Source organism: Lutjanus erythropterus, chromosome 8 (genome assembly GCF_056507025.1).
Source record: "Lutjanus erythropterus isolate fLutEry1 chromosome 8, fLutEry1.hap2, whole genome shotgun sequence".
NCBI classification, from domain to species: Eukaryota; Metazoa; Chordata; class Actinopteri; order Lutjaniformes; family Lutjanidae; genus Lutjanus; species Lutjanus erythropterus.
Window position 1 is genome coordinate 28,752,136 of NC_139324.1, and position 18,491 is coordinate 28,770,626.

The window sequence follows — 18,491 nt, forward strand, 5'->3', positions numbered from 1 at the left end:
TGCTGAGTTTTTCAAATATATTTTTTGGTGCTTTTTAGCACCATCGCCATTCAGTGCCATTTAGTCCTGTGCCAGGTTGGGTACCTGTTGGGTGACCTGCAAAAATGTTGTGTAACTGGTCAAATACATATAAATTCAGGGGTGCAGGCATGGGTAAAAATGAACTACTTGTAAACAGGCAGCAGGTTCGAACAACAATATAAAACATATTTATTTTCCTGGAAAAATCAGAAATGAGAATATTTGTGCTGTATCTTTCACAACTACTCACAGCTTTTGAGAATTCAAAATGTTTGAGTTCCCGGTTGGAAATTTCAACTGGAACGCCCCCTGAAGTCAGACGAACCTCACCAACCCCGATCTCAGAATCCAACCTGGCTGCCCTGTGCATCAAGAATAGTCAAAGCTGCAGTATAAACTGTTTATTAGCACTTCTGTCTTTATTTGTGTCTCATTAAATCAGCCATACACACAGTATGGTCCAGGTTATCTGTGAACATGTTGCAGTGGTGTTTGTATGGGCAAAATACTGCAAAATGCGATGTTATTGTTAGGTCCTGCTAACAGTGGCTAACCTGGCTAACAGAAACCCCGACTTGTTTCCAACTTGGTTGTGACTTTCGAGGTTAATGGAACGCAGCACATGTATTTAATCACGAGTGCGGGTCTCATATTCACGCTTCAGGGCGGGTGCAGATTTAACTTGGAGATAATTGCAGGTCACAGGTTGGTCCTCAGTTTGCGGGTTGGGTTTTGTAAAACTGGACCTGTGCAGGGCTGCAATGGCACCAGAACAATCCAGATGGATGAACAGCACTGCAGGTAAGAGGAAAATATGTGTAAATACCTTACTAATTTAAGCGTTGTTTTGGATGAATTATTCATAGTTGTCTTTTATTTAAATACTGTTTGCTTTGTGTACCATTTTTTTTGAATAACCCTAATGAATGCTGAAGGCTCAAACAACACATTGTCTTCCATAATTTTTATTTTAATCCTTCAACTGCTGCCTTTTTCTTTTTAACAATGCTTCTGCTCTACTGCTCCATACATGGAGGTGAGGTTGAGCTAAAAGCCACCTTGTTAAATACTTAATATACTCCTTGAAATTAGTAATGTAAACAGCTTGTCTCAGTTTCAACATAATGTGATGACCGTGCTTCAGAGAGCTGTTGTATATTTGCATGGCCAACAGAGAATTATTTCTGTTTACCTTGTCTTTGTTTATTCACACACACAGAACTGTGGCTGGTCTGAAATTATTTGAGGTGTAAATGCATAAATATCTTTCAGAATGAGCTCTTTAGCATCACCTACTGCTCTTTGTGAGAAGATCAGGCACCTTTGTGACACCAGTTCAACAACACTGAACCACATATTCTGACATTTGTGGAAATATGACTCCCACCTAGATGGAATAACAGCAGTTACATTCATTATATACAATAACACTCATTCTTGACAATTAGGAAAAATTTATTTTGAGGGGGTTTTGATTTTTACTCTTCAATTTTGCTGGGAAAATATCTTTTATAAGGTCAAACACATGGTTATTAAACCTTGTAATGAGCCAACGTCCTAGTTGGCACAGTGTGTCAAACTAAAACGAGATGGTGGATCTAAAATGCAGACAGGCGAAGCAGAAACAGTACAAATGTCTTTAATAAAGGGGGAAAAAAGCTTATGTAAAGGCATGCGGTCCAAAAAACAAATCCAAACAGGGCAAAATGAGGAACACAAAGTCCAATGAAAAACAAATCCAAAGTCCAACAAATGAAAGCAAGAGCAGGATGGATGAGACATGACAGTAACAACAAACTGACACTGAAACAAAGAAACACAAGGAACTAATCAGACACAGGTGAAAACAAATGCTCATCAAAAAGTATCTGGAAAAGGACAAAGATAGTAAGTAAAAGTCAAGACACAAGAGGGAGGGACCACAAAATACAACAGGAATTAAAGAACAAAAACCCCAAACCAAACATATAAATAAACAGATTAAAAAGGAATGATGGCTGTATTCCATTTAGCTGCTTCTGTGTCAGGTTCTTGTTATTGTGCATGCTGACTCAGCGTCACACTGTCAGGGCCGACTGTGACACTTGATTAGTACCAAGGTTTAACTGAAAATAGAATTAGTTAATGCTAATAGTAACCTATGATAAAAAAAAAAAGGTCTGTGATGCATTTATTTGAAATGATAACATACTGCTACACTCTGTCTGGCTCGGCTTGAAAAATCCAAAAGCAATATTTAATTTCCCATCATGTCCAGTAATTGACAAGCACACAAAAATAAATCATGCTGAACATGAGGGGAGAACATAATTCCCTCTCCTCTCCTAATCCCAGCAGACTCAGAACCACCCACACTTCTGGCTCCGTTTGGAAATGAACATGACAAGAGATCCCTGAATTAGTCAGGGTCCTGCAGAACATCTGTAGTTCAACACTGTGGCCACAAGATGGCGACGTGCTTCACTGATTTATTTTACCCTGGACCCCGAGAAGTCGAGGACTTGATGTTGAGTGTTTCATTTCCACTAAATGGACATAAACTAAACTAACAGCTTTCCTGTTGCATTCTGCTCTACCGCAGCAGAGGCGCCTCACATGCAGCTGATCTAACATAATCCAGCAGGGACTAATTAAATCTGATACAGTAGGCTTATGGGTGTTTGCCAAAGCAGCTGTTTCTTTTTATAAGCCTCTCGACTTCAACACTTTCATTAGCTTGTGTGGTTTGTTTCAAAACCATGACTATTAAAGAGACCACAGTAACACAATACATTAAAAAGAATGTTATGCAAATGTTACAGCAGTGGTACAAAGTTTCTAAAATAACTTATTGCTCAGTGGAGACAAAAGTATGACAAAACAGGAAAAGACAGACCTACGTAGCGGTCAAAATTAACTGGATTTTCTGTCTCAGCCTTGGTTGCGTCTACATTCATTTTTAAACACTATTAAATCACGCTTTAACTTAATAACAACATTAATACATGGTACACTGCAAGTTAATTAGACTTTAGTTAAATGTTATTTTACTGTTAATAGTCTAATAGTGTTTATATATGCTTTAGAAACTATTTATTATTTTATTTATTTATTTTATATATTATTTATTAATTGTAAAGTTTTATAAACATCAGTTGCAACTTTTTAATGGTTATTTTAAAAACTAGAGTTAACATAGTGTTTTAACAGACAAAGCAAAAGACCAGGATACCCAGGAGGCAATGTGACAATACAAAGCCAAAACAAGGAGGCCAAACATAAGACAGAATAAAAAACTGAAGCAGACACTAAAACATAGTTAAATAAGACGGAACAGGAAGACAAGCAAACATGTAACTAAGGATAAAAAAAATAGACATAACAATAAGAATAAATAAAGGGCTAAGAATGCAGGGACCAAGTCACATGATGTCATCTAATCAATGTAAACAAAGATGGAACAGATAATAAGATGACATCATATAATGTCAGTATAAATGAACACAAATAATGTTTATAGGTGCACTAAATCGTAATTATCAACCATTTACGGAGTATCATAATCATAAGTTGCAACTTTACAATAACCATTCAAATAATGTTTATAGACAAGATGTTCTTACTTCTAGCTCATCTAATATGGCAGTTTGAAGCAATGAAACATTTTTAGCTGGCTAGCAAACACTAATGTTTTCATTAACGTTTTAGTTAACTAGCACACAATGTAACTTTTTGTAAACTTTTAAGCTAGCTAGCCCACAATGTAACATTTTCATTAACCCTTTAATTAGCCTTTTGGTTAGCTAGCAAAGTATATAACGTTTTGTTAATTATTTGGCTGGCTAGCACAAAATGTATCTTTTTTTAGCTAACTAGCAAACAGTATAGCATTTTGCAAGGATTTAACTAACTGGCACACATTGTAAGATTTTGTTAACTCTTTACCTGGCTAGCACACGCTGTAACCTTTTGTGAAAGTTTTAGCTTGCTAGTAAAGAATAGCTAACTTTTAAATTACCTTTTTAGATAGCTAGTAATGTAACACCGCCCCTCTCTCACCACGAGTACGGTGGCCGTCAGCGGACAAAATAGCGAGTGAACGCTATCTCACAACAAACTAACTAGTTATGTGTGTAGGATGAATTACCTGTCCAGCAGAAAACAGGCAACCTCGGCGTCACTGTGAAAATGTTTGTCCTCCATCAGCGATTTCCATCGTGTAAACGCTATGCCGATGTTGATTCGTGTTTTTGCCGTTTCCTGTCATGCTTGCGTTTACTTTCTTCGCGTCTCCGCTTCTTGGATGACGGGGATTCACTGTCCGCTGCTTTTTGTTCTGGTACAGTGTATGTATGATCCTTCATTTGTCAAAACTGTGCCAGTCAAGGTTCACAACACTAAATGGTCTGCCAGCAATCACCCGCGTCTAGCCTCCCCGTCTACTTCCGTGTTTACGCTGCGGCGTCTACGTAAGGTCGCCATGGGCTTCCCAAGACTCACTGTTAGTGCAGTTTGTCTGCTCTGCGCTGCCGTAGACGGCGCAGGATGATGATCTCCATAAGGCGACCCTACAGTATGTAACTATAAATGGCTATTTCTAAAGTAACGGGAACATATAGATTATGACTTTACGTTGATTGATAATAATAAATAACATACTTATATATAATATATCTCATTTATGTACATAAATTCCTGTATTATTACACACTCCCTCTTTGTAGTTACAAGGTCCAGATCAGTACACACTTTATTTATTTATTCGTTTATTCATTTATTTTAATTTCTTTGACAGAGCACCTCCATATCGAATAAACTCTCTTGGTCAACTTGGATTTACTTAATGGAGATTAGCTCTTAATTATACAGCAGAGCTCTGCTTAATTTTAAGTATTTTCTAAATTCTACAGCCCAGTCTAGTTTAAATCTAGAATCAAACAAATCCAGTCAGGCACTCTTTAATGGCATAACTAAGAACCTACATGAACAAACATACAATTGGATCAAAATTAACTGCTGCCTGTTAAACGCAACAAATCCCCATAAATATGTTTTAAAGTCATAATTAAGCCCGCCTCCTCTGGCAGCAGCAGTCGGCGCACATGATCACACCGTGGGATTTGAAGGCTACAGTGGGCAGGCGGGCAGGCGGGCAGGCAGCAGCGCTCTGCGGCTGATTCCTGCTTTATAAAACTACCGATTGGACGGAGTAAGTCACGTTGTCCGCGGAGCTGTCAGTCTGATGCTGCACCATTGTTCCCTCAGCAGCCGGAAGGAGAAACTGGTTAAAGCGCTGTTATATGCGACAAATTGTGCCGGTTAGTCCAACGCTGTTCGGGAATCCGGCAGCGCTTTGTCACGGGAGGCGGAGGGTTTTTTGCGGAGGAAAACCGTGACATGGTGCAGGAAGAAATATAAAGACAAGTCCATTGAAAGAAGGGCGTCATTGACTGGCTGGATGATAGTAACGAAATGAATGGTGAGTGTGACCAGTCTTTAATGTGAAAGGCCTGTTGTTTTAACACATGCACATTAATTTAATGGAAAAATGCGGGCCTGTTATATCTTCATTTCTCACGTCTTCTCTCTGTTGCATAAATTTAACTGTATTTTTTCTGTATTGTTTGCCTGTTGTTTTGGGACACATCCCTGAATGGTCAATTTGTCAAACTCTTTCTGGACATCACACCTCAGCTGTCTCTGTGCTCAGGACATCTGCTGAAACTACATGGTCAGGGTTTACAGGGCTACTCTAAAAATGCCTGTAATCAGTTACCTAATCCAAGTATTACAATCTGAAAGTAATATAACTTGATTACTTTCTGCTACTTTTGAATTACAATACCAAATATAGTGAAACAGTTGAACCTAATATAATGTTTTATATTAATTGTTAGGTTTATTAAGTGTCCAGTCCCCCTGTTATGTACAAATGTACATGTAGATTAATAGTAGTAGCTAATGTCAGCAGTTGTTCTATATAACTTGGCTGCAACAATTAATCAAGTATTAAATGAATTGATTAGTCAGTAAAGTCAGTTTTTAAGAAAATAAAATTTCTTTGACTCCACTTTTTTTAAACATGAATATTTCTTTACTCCTTTGTGACAGTAAACTGAATATCTTTGGGTTGTGGGCTAAAACATTTGAGCACATCATCTTGGACTTTGGAAAACACTGACCAACATTTTTCACCATTTTCTGACATGTTATAGACCAAACAATTCCTTGATAAATAAATAAATAATAAAAAAAGATCCATCGATTAGACAAAAAGATAATGAAAATAAGAATTAGTTGTAGTGCTATATGTAGCTAATGTTAGCGGTTGGTCTGTGTGGCTAATGTTGGTGGTTATTTTGTGTAGCTAATGTTAGCAGTTGTTGTGTGTAGCTAATTTAGCGGTTGTCTGTGTAGCTAATGTTAGCAGTGGGTCTGTGTAGCTAACATTAGCGGTTGTCTGTGTAGCTAATATTCAAGGTTGGTCTGTGCAGCTAATTTTAGTGGTCGGTCTGTGTAGCTAACATTTGAGGTTGTTCTAATGTTAGCAGTTGATTGTGTAGCTAACGGTTATTCTTTGTAATTAGCAGTTTGTCTTTTCCTGTAAATGTTTCTTAAATTAGATGTTGAGTTCTTGGACGATGACAGCATTTTCACAGCTGAAGAACCGTCACTGTACTGTGGTGTTGTTCCTCTTTTCTGATTTAAAGACAAAATAATGTTGAAATTTTTACCCAGTGAAGCATTTGTTTCACTAGAGACCATGATAATGAACTGACAGCTGTTAGATTAGCTGGTTTCACTGCGATCAGAGTGATGTTGTGAGACTCATGAAGTGCTGTAATGGGTGTGCACTGCATATAGTAGTATATTCTTCTTTATGTTAAAATGTATTTTAAAATCATAATTCTGCTTGATAGCCCCAGTTTCATAAAATATAACTGTACTTTTCCCCTGTAGCTGTAATGGATTACAGTTACCCTTTTTTTGTATCCTAATTACATAATCCCATTACATATAATTCCCAAGCCCATAGATGGTCATTCGGATTTGATCATTATACCAATGCTTCTCCACCAGGTTCTCTTTGTTCATACTAAATCATTTTATTGCTCAAACACTTTGTGCACAAAAGGTCCACCACTCTGCTGTATGTGTAAGTCTGAAATAGCCCCAGAGCCTGGAAAAGGATCCTGTATGTTAGAGCTTCTGTGTGCTTTGTGTATTATTTTTGAGGTCACACATGTGTGTCATCCAGGGCTACTACTATACTAGGAGCCGGCTGACTGGTCTATGGCCAACTGGCTGAGAGGCTCTCATGCAGACCGCAGGGAGGAGAGAGTCTGGATCCCTGCAGAGCCTCCTCCTGCAGAACAGGCAGAGGAGGCAGAGAGTCTGTTCCCCTCCTGCCTCCCAGGGGATACCCCCCCCCCCCCCCCCCAGCTATAAAAGGAAAGAGTGTCTCACAAAGAGATTTAGATAAAGCTCTGTCAATCATCCCTCCATACATCAGTGCTGAAATTGCAAACTTTCCCTGACAAAACCTGTGTAGCCCACTGCTGCTACTCTGATAACAACATTAGCATTACAAAATAAAGGCTTTGTGTTTCTCTTGTTATGGAACCTTGTGTTACCATGAAGGAGACCAGGGGCAATTCTAACACTTCTTAAACATTTTCTTTCACAACTCACAGACTACTTGACATACACTAGTCATCTTTAATATAAAGGATGTATGTGCAATGATTAATAATATATTATATTGTATTCTACTGTTAAATTCAATGCAAGAAGTCAGAGTGTTAAAAACTCACATTAACCCACTGTATCTCAAATAAAAGTATGCCTCAAAGTAATCACATTACTGTTGTATCTAACAATGTTTTCTAAGATATATGTTCTGTTAACCATTTAGCCAGCCAGTTCACAATGTAGCTTTTTAGCTAGCTAGCAAATAATGTAATGCTTTGTTAACCTTTTAGCTAGATACTGAAAAATGACACTTTTTGTTAAGTTTTTAGCTAGCTAGTGAACCATATAACATTTTGTTAAGTTTTTAGCTAGCTAACAAACCATGTAACATCTTGTTACAATTTTAGCTAGCTAGCAACAATGCAACATGCTGTTAAGTTTTTAGCTACCAAGCAACAGTGTAACATGTTGTTAACTTCTAACCTAGACTGCAAACCATGTAGCTTTTTTTTTCCCTTTTTAGCTAGATAGCAAACAATGTAACATGTTAACTTTGTAGGTAGCTAGAAAACAAAGAGATGTTTGCCTCCAGTCTTGCAGGAACGATAAAATATAACTATACAATGATAAAATGACAAAGTAATGATAAAATAAAACATATACTGGCTGTAACACAACACACCTATATTGTAACCAGTAACCTAATGTTAAAATTGATAAAAGTCTGCTGTCATCTAAAACCAAAATCCAAATATAACTTTTGTACCTCGAAATCTTTTCTTTTGTTGACAGCTTCTGCTGAGGTGAAATGATCCTGCTCATGTTCCACAGGCAATGTGTATCATCACTGTAGCTTGTTTCTGATTGGAGTAATTAAATGTTTTTTAATTCTGTTACAATTGTCCCTGATCTCCCCTACAAACAAACATTAATTTAAAGTCACCTTTTGCATGATCTCTTTTAAGTCTAGAGATTACATGGTTTCTATTGCAGTGGCTGCAGTGCACATATAATTTATATTTCTCTTCTCTTTTCTTCACAGAACAGAGGCAGGTCGCTGCAGTATAATACATTTTGCTAAAGGTAAGACCACGTCTCCCTCTTGCCATCTGAAATATCATACTGTCAGTCTTCACAGCACATTAACATATTGAATTCATGCCTGCGAGATAGATGGTTCAAAGCTCGTGCAACTGTTGCTACGCTGCCACAAAAGACCCTCTGATAACAAGATATGATGTGATGTTGATGCAGACAACAGTGTTTAGTCAATACAGACAGCTGCGCTATTCTCACTGGATTATACCAGAGAGATGCCTCTGATATCAAAATGATGAAAAGAGGACATATTCTTTCTACTGTATGTTGTCTTATATGCTTGATATTTACTTTCTTTTTGTACATAAACCATCTCTGCTAGAAAAATGGGAGAAATCACAGACCATGACATATTTCAATGCTGGCAGTACAGACAGATAGATTAACTTTTTTTTTTTTACTCTTATGAAGAAATGTAATAAGCTGCATTCATGTAATCAAAAGATTCAGTGATATCTTTGTGTATACTGTCTGTTGTTTTTTTTACATATTAGGCTTGAATATGGCAGCATTACTATTACTACTTCCCTGCCTTGTTTACATAAATTAATGAGACCATCTGTGAAAAGGTTAATTATTTCTGTATAGTTGTTCTACATGGCTGCTACCGGGTCGGTTTCTCTTTTTAAAAAAAAATGAAAGAAGCCTGTGTTTGTTTGTTTTTTAAAACAGAGGTACTGTGACTTGTACATTAGCCAGTTAAAATGAAGCAGTAGGATGTATTTATTTAGGTAATTTTTTATTTCTGATGGTAGATTTAGTTTAAGGTGAAAACAAAATCAACAAAATATGAAAGTTCCTTGTAGTAGCTTTGACTTTTTAGTTAGCTAGCAAAAAAATGTAGCAAATGTTTTAGCTAGCTAGCAAACAGTGTAACATTTGTGAAATTTTTAGCTAGCTAGCAAAAATGTAGCTCACATTTTATTAACTTTTTAGCTAACAAAAGGCTAATTTTTTAAATTAACATTTTAGCTAGCTCAAAAACAATGTAATATATTGTTAATGTTTTAGCTAGGTAGCAGCGAAAGCTAATATAACTTTTTAACTAGCTCATAAACACTGTAATATTTTTGACTTACTTTTTTATTTAGATTGCTAGCAAACAATGTAATATTTTGACTTTTTAGCTTGCTAGCAAACAATTTGTTAAGTATTACAGAGCAGCCAAAAGTCAAGGTCTCCCCCCTCTTTATACTTGCTAGGCCCCGACAGCACACTGAGTAAGCAAGGATCTCCACGGTGCTTATATTGATTAAACTCTTAAATTTCAGTTAACGTCAATAAACTTGGAATTACTAAACAGTGATTAGTTTTTAATGTGCAACAAAACTCTGCTTAATTTCAAATCTGGATTTTACTTATTTTAAACTCTGCAAGTCTTGTTTTAATCTAGAATGAAACACCCTTAGACACCCTTTAACAGGCATGACTAAGAATCTCCATAAATATACAATTAGATCATTTAAAATTAATTGCTGCCTGTTAAACATAAAAAATCCCTATAAATATGTTTTAAAGTCATAATTAAGAACACATTCTTCATATAAATAAACCATCCGTGCTACAAAAAAGGGAAATCGCAGGCCATGAAATATTTCCAAGGCTGTAAAGACCAATAAAGGAGTTTCTTTACTGTCATACGTGAAGCTTCACTCATATAATCAAAAGATGCAGTTGTCCTTGTGCATATACTGTCTGTTTTTTTTACATATTGGACTTGAATATGGCACAATCATTATCCTTCCCTTCCTTCTTTACTGTTCCTCCGCCAGCCTCTTTTGTCAGACACAAACGGCAGCACCAACAGTCCATCCTTATGTGCGAAAGCATGCACTCAAACATGCGTCCACGCACACATAATCACACAGCCATTGCCGTCTTTGTGATTGAGATCTGAAAGGTGAGGATGGGGGTGGTGTGTGTCTTTGGGGACGGGGGCCTCTCTTCTTCTCCTTGTGACTGTGTGTATTTTTCCTCCATGATCCATCTGTCTCCTCAATCTATCAGCACCCTGTCCTCAGAGGAGCAGAATTTAATTAGTACATGTGGCACCGAGTTAAAGGACACTGAAACATTAAGTAGATGTATTTACTTGTGAAAAAGCAGTATCATTAAGCTGACTTATTTGAATAAGTGATTCAGCCATGCTGCTATTACATACTGTAGCACAGATGGCTAAAGCTTGATAACGGTGAATGTGGTCCATTAAAGATTCACAGGAAAGGTGTTATGGCTTAACAGCGCTAAGGAGAGTCTCTCTGCAGGAGGCGGTTGTGGGTGAATTGTCTGCACACAGAAAAGGTTCACATGCACAGCTAAATCAATTCTGTTTGCTTTTATGTGGGAACAGCAAGAATTCACGGCTCTAAGCTCGACCTGGAGGTTCAGGCAGGTTAACAGAGTCGGGTTGAAGGTCAGATTGTAATTTGATGCAGTAAAGCTGGATTCTGCTTTACATTAAAGCCATAATATGCAACATTTACCCAAGAAAATCGATGTAAAAAGTGTGTGCTGTCTGCCTTTATGTTCCTTATTTTTTCATTATTTTGCTATGCTCAAGATACTAAACAAAACCAAAACATCAGTGTTTCACGTCCTGGCAATGAGACTCAACAATGAACTTTTCTTTTTGGTGCATTTAGGAACAGTTCAGACAAATCCTACTGATTCTACCTTTTAAGGAAGAAATAAAAAAGCAACTGCCGGAGCTGTAATCTTTATTGTTCTATAACAAATCCAATGGGTTGTTTTACACCTTGCTTGACATCTCACTACCAGGATAAGATAAATGAGGTGAATTTAACATTATAGGCCGAACTTGTAAAAAATATAGATCTCTGTTTTGTATCCCAACATAAATGGAAAATAACTCAATATAGTGCACAGAACAGACTGTATGGACTGATGTCACTTTGGTCAGATTGAGTGGCTAAACATCCTGCATCATGGCTGTCTTTAGTAGGGAAATAAAACAATTGATTATCTGCGTAAATTAAACACAGATGGAGTCGACAGAGATCCTCACAACTTACACAAGAAGCAGTGGTCTATAGATACTGACATGTGATGAAAAAATTAGGTTTCCTGATATTTATATGGACTTGATTTTACATCGGGGAAACAGACAAAGCAAAGCACAAAAGTGGTCATGATGTTACTTCAAGGTGGATTTGTTGAAGGAAGAAAAGTGACGAGGACACCAAAGGATCAGGTCTGTACAGATGTTTTTATTTTGTGAAGTTATTGAAGAGGCATGTACACATACGGCAGTGTTGAGGATGGGATATAAATGAAAAACGCTAGATATTTAATTCATGCGGAACATTATACAATACAGTATTTAACTTAAGGGCTGATTTTAACCGAAAACACAACATACGCCTGGCACAAAATGGCAAATCCACGTGGATTCCAGTTGTTTGCAGCGATTTGTTTGCCTTTCTTTTCTTTACCTTTTGGCAGTCTGTAAAAAGATCTCTGGTTTCTTTTTGTTCAGTCAATCGTACGACAACTCTTCCTCATTCCTCTTCCTCATGGGTGTTTTTTTTTTTCGTAGCCTTCAAGCTGAAAGCTAATGCTGCCACTCAGGATGCATTATCACAGTGACTCCGCCTACTCTGACACCATGTTCCCATCCTATCCCATCCTCCACAATATTTTTGATAAATAATCATCAGTAATGTGAATACAGTGACTGAGTGGGCAAAGGAAAATAACAGAACAGCTACAAACAGTCTGGTAAGTTTAAAAAAATTAAAACCAGGAAAAGACAACAATTCTGCCATATCACGATATAACGATATAAAGAAAAAGAAGATAATAACCAGACACAGAAATAGTGTGTTGATACAGCTCATTAGGGCTGCAACTAATAATTATTTTCTGAATCAATTGATTAGTTGTTTGGTCTATAAAATATGAGAAAATGATGAAAAATGTCCTCAAATGTCTTTATTCATTTGGTTTTCTATCACAGAGGACTAAAGAAACAAGAAAACATTCACATTCAATGAGCTGAAATCACAGAATGAAATCAATCTGATCAATCGGTTATCAAAACGGTTGGCGATTAATCTAATCGGTGCAGCTCTACAGCCCTTTCATAATTCTTATGTCCCTGCACACGAAGCAGGCATTATGAGTCACTCTTGTTTTCACTCCTGTGACCGTTGGAAACATAAAATATAAAAGGTGTCCATATTAAAAAACATTAGCACGTTTTCCTCTTAATAATTTTATTTTCTCTAGTCTTGAATAAAACACGACACCTTTCAAGGATGGTTTCCAGTTAATTAGGCAGGTGAAGGTGGTGACACTGTATATTTGTTAAGCAGGCAGCTTTCTGTGATTTCACGTTTCATTTTGATGAGTAGAAATGTTGGATTTGATTATGTACACAATTTATGGTCGTACGAAACAAGCGGTGGCAGCCTCTGCCCTCGTGCTTTTCATTGATTGTCACTGTACGTGTTTTATTTGTCGTCTTCCTTCCCAAACGTGGCATTAACATCGCAGGCATCAATGAAGTATACAGTAGGTGTGTAGTGTGAACTAATATCAACCTTTGAGATTACAGAGCAGCTTTGTGCGTCTCAGCAGGGTTCATGGTTCCAATTTAGAAGCTTTTGATGTGACTCTTTTTGTGTCTTTGGCTCCTTCCTTGCTGAGCTCTGGGCTTTCACGGTTCACGATTGTGCTCTCTTGAGATGTTGCCATGACACCTATTTGGAATCTTTTGTCTGTTGCCAGCTAATTAAGTGTTAAGAAAAAAAAAGACATATTTTTCTGCCTTAATGAGTTTTATTTGTCAGTGCATGACTGGCATGTCACTACATAAACGCTTTACACAGCCCGCGTGCCGGCATCGACATCTCCAGTGATTCAGTAGTTATTTGTTTTATTTACAAATATTCTGCAGCCAGTGCAGATTATGAATTTGCATTGATAAGACAAGTTACTGGGTCTAGCTTTACTGAAATAAAAGTAAGAATTTTGGATCAAATTATTTAAGATAGGATAGATCATGTCCATTTGTTTCAATTGCACGGAACAACACACAAAGTTCACCCTGGGGTTGTAATAATTTACAAGATGAACTTTATTTAAACACTACTTTCATATCAAGCATAACACCACATCCATGTAAAACATTTGGTGAGAAATATAGGATAGGATAGGATGGGGTACAATACGATATGATACGATACGATACGATACGATACGATACGATATGATATAAGGTGCAATAAGGTATGATACAGTAAAATATGATACCACACCATACAATACTGTATGATGCAATATAGATACGATATAATAAAATATGATAAGATGAGATAAGATATGATATGATACCATAAGACCTTTACTGATCCCATATCAGGGAAATTCACACGTTACAGGAGCTCAAGGATCAAAAATACAGATAGATTATTGGTAAGTGATGAATAGAGTACAAATAAAATTAAAAAAAAAGAATTGAACTATAAAATATGAATTAAGAAAGCTACGATATGATACAATGCAATAAGATGTGATACGATACAATATGTTATGATGCAGTACGATATAAAATAAAATGAATTGTATGTGACAGTGTGTTAACTGCTCTTTGCTGCCGTTTTGACCAGTTCATTTTTGTAAAAGAAATCATACAGAGACCTCCCGGTAAAATAAGTAAAATAAATGTGTGCATTTAGCGTATGAAGTCAGATTTAAATGTTTTAAATGTGGCTTTTTTTTTTCCTTTTTTCCTTTTCTAGAGGTATTAAAAATGTATTTTCTCAATTAACCTCCTCCGCTCCAACATGAACACATACTATTCAGCTGAAGTTACTGTGGTTTTTGTTATTGCACTTGAGTAATTTCTGTCTTTCTAGTTTTCTCGCTGGTTTAAACCGGGTCAGGCACAGTTGGCAAAACATGATGCCGTGTATTTCTGTGCCCCAATCAGGATTCAGCAACATTTGAGTCAGAATCAAATGACAGTTAGTGGGTTTGGTTTTTGACTGTTAAATTCTGACTGATCTCTTACTTTTTTTTTTAACTTTAAATTTGATCATTGATCATTTAGTCACAACTATCACACGTTATAGAGGATTTCACATCAGGGGCATTAAATATTTTTTCTAGTCTTTGATAGCCACAGAAAAGTTAAGCCGTATTTTTTGCACGTGTTTGCAAAGTTTGGCAGGTCTCGCACTCTGATGAAGGTGTTCGTCACCTAAAGCTTAGGAAATACATTTTGCTTAACTGAGATAAGAGTGCAGATGTTTTGATCTTTAGTCATTTCAGCATAATTTAACCGAATGTATGATTGTTTAATCTTTCAGTATTTAATCTCTTATCAGCAAAAAGCCACATAGAAAAAAGCTCAACATTTTTAAAGAGATTAAACAAAAATACACTTTTTGGCGGCTGTTCTGTTTTCTGTGTTTATGTATTTTGCTTCATATCTCCTGAACCAAACATGATATCACAAAAAAGACTAATGTCTACCCCATGTTGTGATGGTAAAGAATTACAATTATACCTTATACAACATCTGAAACTGTTCAGGTAAATCGTTAATGGTGGTCACAGGATCTGAGTCCCTAGGCCAGACTTTATTATTCCAGTCTGTTGCATGAATGTTGTTTAAATTAAAAAAGCTTAATCCTTTTTTTTCATTAACCCTGACAGTACAGTGACTAAAGAGTAGAAAAATATTTAATATAAATATAAAAACCAAAGATTTACTTAAAAAAAATGTGATGGTTCCAAATAGTTCATGCTGTTTTGAAAAAATGAACATTATTTTCACATGATTATCACCTTGGCGATTCAGTTAAATTAATATTTAATGTAATATGATGTGGATGTTTTATAGGCTGTCCATACAATAGAGGGTTTGGGGAAGAAAGATAAATAAATATTGCTATGAAATCCACCACTGCTGTTATTAAAGGATCCCAGTATAATATTTCAACATGATTGAATTCTGTAGAAGTCAACACTCTAAACTTCATCTTAAATAATGTTTATGGTGTATATTTGAATTATTTTTTACAAAAGGTAAGATAAAATTAGTCACATTTTACCCACAGTGGATGTATCCATGATCTATAGGTGAAAATTGATAGAATATAATCATGTTTAATCTTGTGTAATTGTCTCAAAGCCGGACTTTAACAAGATTTTGGTCAGAAATATACAAAAAAACACAATAAATGAGGTGTATTTCCTGGATAACTATTCACATTGCTCATTCTCAGGAAGTATTTTGCGTCACTTTGTTTTTTATATCACTGTAATTCTCCGTATGCTTTAATCATATGCAGAGCTGGCCTACTTCCTGAATTTTCTCAGATAACAGTGTGAATGTTTTGCATATAAAAAAATGATTCAAGATCTCAACATGATACTCGCTATATATATAAATGATAAGGCTTGTCTGCAGAATATGAACCCCACATCCCACAGCTTTCCCAGCCTGTGTGTGAGATGAAAGCAGCGCTGTCTCGATGAAATGCTTTGGCAGTTCTGTTTCTGCCAGCAAACCAGCTTTAGCGAACTTTCAGGTGGCATGGGAAAATAAAGTCATAAATAAAATATAGAGGCATGAATAATTTAGGGGAGCATTGTGATTGACATGAGGGTGAGAGTACCTGATTATGCCTCCGCGCCGTGTGACTTGAATTACAGCAAATCAAAACATTAGTCTGAGTGTGGAGCTCGCTCGTTCGCGCTTGTCTGCTACGACATATTTTGATCGCTGCTTGTAACAACAAAGACGAGTGAGATGCTGGATGAAATATCTCCTCAAAAGATTACACTTCAGTTTAAGCGTGCAGCTCTGTTTAATTAAAACTCTGCTAATGCTGTGTGAAAAAATACAAACGCACACACACCATCGTGTCAGGAGTCAAATGAGTTCACAAGCTCTCAACAAGAATATTCTCATTCAAGTCTTTTACCAGGATACAGTAGTAACACATGGCAACAAACACTGGAAGTTATTCACAACTCTGGTAGTTATTTATTGGATCTTTCAACAAAATACATATATATTTTTTTTAATTCTGTATCATTCACAGATGAGATATTTTGTTTGTATCATATTTGATACGTTGAGCATTTATGAAAATTCACTGATCCCAATAATTTTTATTTTAGAAATAAAATCAAATATTGCTTTTGGAAAATCTGGCTCATTTAAGTTTTTTTTTTTGTTTTGTTTTTCCAAACAGGAAACTTTTTATTTTACTCTGTGGTCGGCAAAAACAGCTCGGTCACTGTAACCTGAATTGGGCAACGATAATAATGTACATATTATGATAATAAAGGAATTGTTTTTTTTTTGAAAATCAATAAAAAAAAATCAGTTATTTGTAAGTCCACAATTGCTCATCACTGTTTGCAACAAGTGATTAAAATTAGAGCAGGTATATTTTGTAGGAATAATGCAGATTGCATCATGAAATCAGATAATTGATCATTATTTAGGAATTCACAAATAAATTATCTGCTGTATCAAATTTGACACATATTACTGTAAAATAAGTTGCAGAATATTAAGTAATTATAGGTTGTTTCACTTTCATATTAAGAATATAACTTATTCTTTCAGTAACTTTTACAGAATTACTTTAGATTTTCCTGCCAAAAACGTGCGAGTTATTACATTAAAGCAGCCATGTTGGATTGGCTGCTTCCTGCAGTGCATTGATAATCCACTCTGATTGCATACAACAGGTTTTTCAGGACAGTCTTGATCATGTTGATTTTGTAGGAATCTGAGAAACTTATGTATCAAAACATGATGCAAATGGCATTAAAGGGTTAAAGGAGAATTCTATAATATATTTATTGTAATAAATCATAAAATGACCATGATACGTCATCAGAGATTAAGGAATATGTTGAAGTTGTAATACTTACTACTCTAACAACGCTGCAGCCACAGTGTCCCCTTTTTAAAATTTCTATTCAGGGCATTACTAACTATTTTTGTTTGTACTTTTGAGTAAATGTCTGTTTTTGATCTGTAAGAAATCCTTAATAATCTGGTAGAAGCTGTTGATATAGTTCATAACGATTATCCTGAGAAATATGGTAATGGTGTCTGGCAGGTAGAAAGCAGGCAGTGACCGAAGTCATATTTTTGTATCAGTGCGCTTCTGTTTTCAGGATAACAGGCTTAACTTTACATTGACAGACAATTGACAGATATACGCAGCTGATCAAGCTTGTTTATTTTTACGATGTTACGCTCGTCCTGCACTCCTGCAGAGTTCCTGCAGCCAGCAGAGTTTTCCTTGGGGAAGACGGTGCTGGGGGAAACAACTGGCTTCAGCCATAGACTGTCAGGGTCTAACAATGCATTGATATGGATCGATATATCAGTTCAGTGTTTAACAATCCAGTATGATCGACACAAATCTCTCTATCAGTCTCTATCATTATCTTTAGTTCAGTCAGGATTTTTTTTAAATAAATAAAAATAGATATTGTATTGTTGAAAAAGGATTTCAACCTATTTAATAGACAGTCTATGTTCTAACTCACTATTTGGACCGCTGTGCTCATTTTTGTGCACACAGTTGTTACACATTGCTCCTTTAATATGATGTTAAAATCACACACGTGCAGCCAGGTATGGGGCATTTGAGTAGCAGCCGGCCACCCTTTGCTGTGGACCCATGTGGTTAATAAGCAGCCAT

The 18,491-nt window shown here is 36.3% G+C and overlaps 1 protein-coding gene across 1 annotated transcript in view; it reads left to right on the forward strand.

Moving 5' to 3' along the window:
- Positions 1 to 5,144: 5,144 nt before the first annotated feature.
- The window catches only part of csrnp3 (cysteine-serine-rich nuclear protein 3), a 46,076-nt gene continuing 32,729 nt past the window's right edge, over positions 5,145 to 18,491 (forward strand). Inside the window, exons 1-2 of the mRNA XM_084725199.1 lie at positions 5,145 to 5,479; positions 8,735 to 8,775. The gene's annotated coding sequence lies outside the window, so the exon portion shown is untranslated. The remainder of the gene's footprint in view (positions 5,480 to 8,734; positions 8,776 to 18,491) is intronic.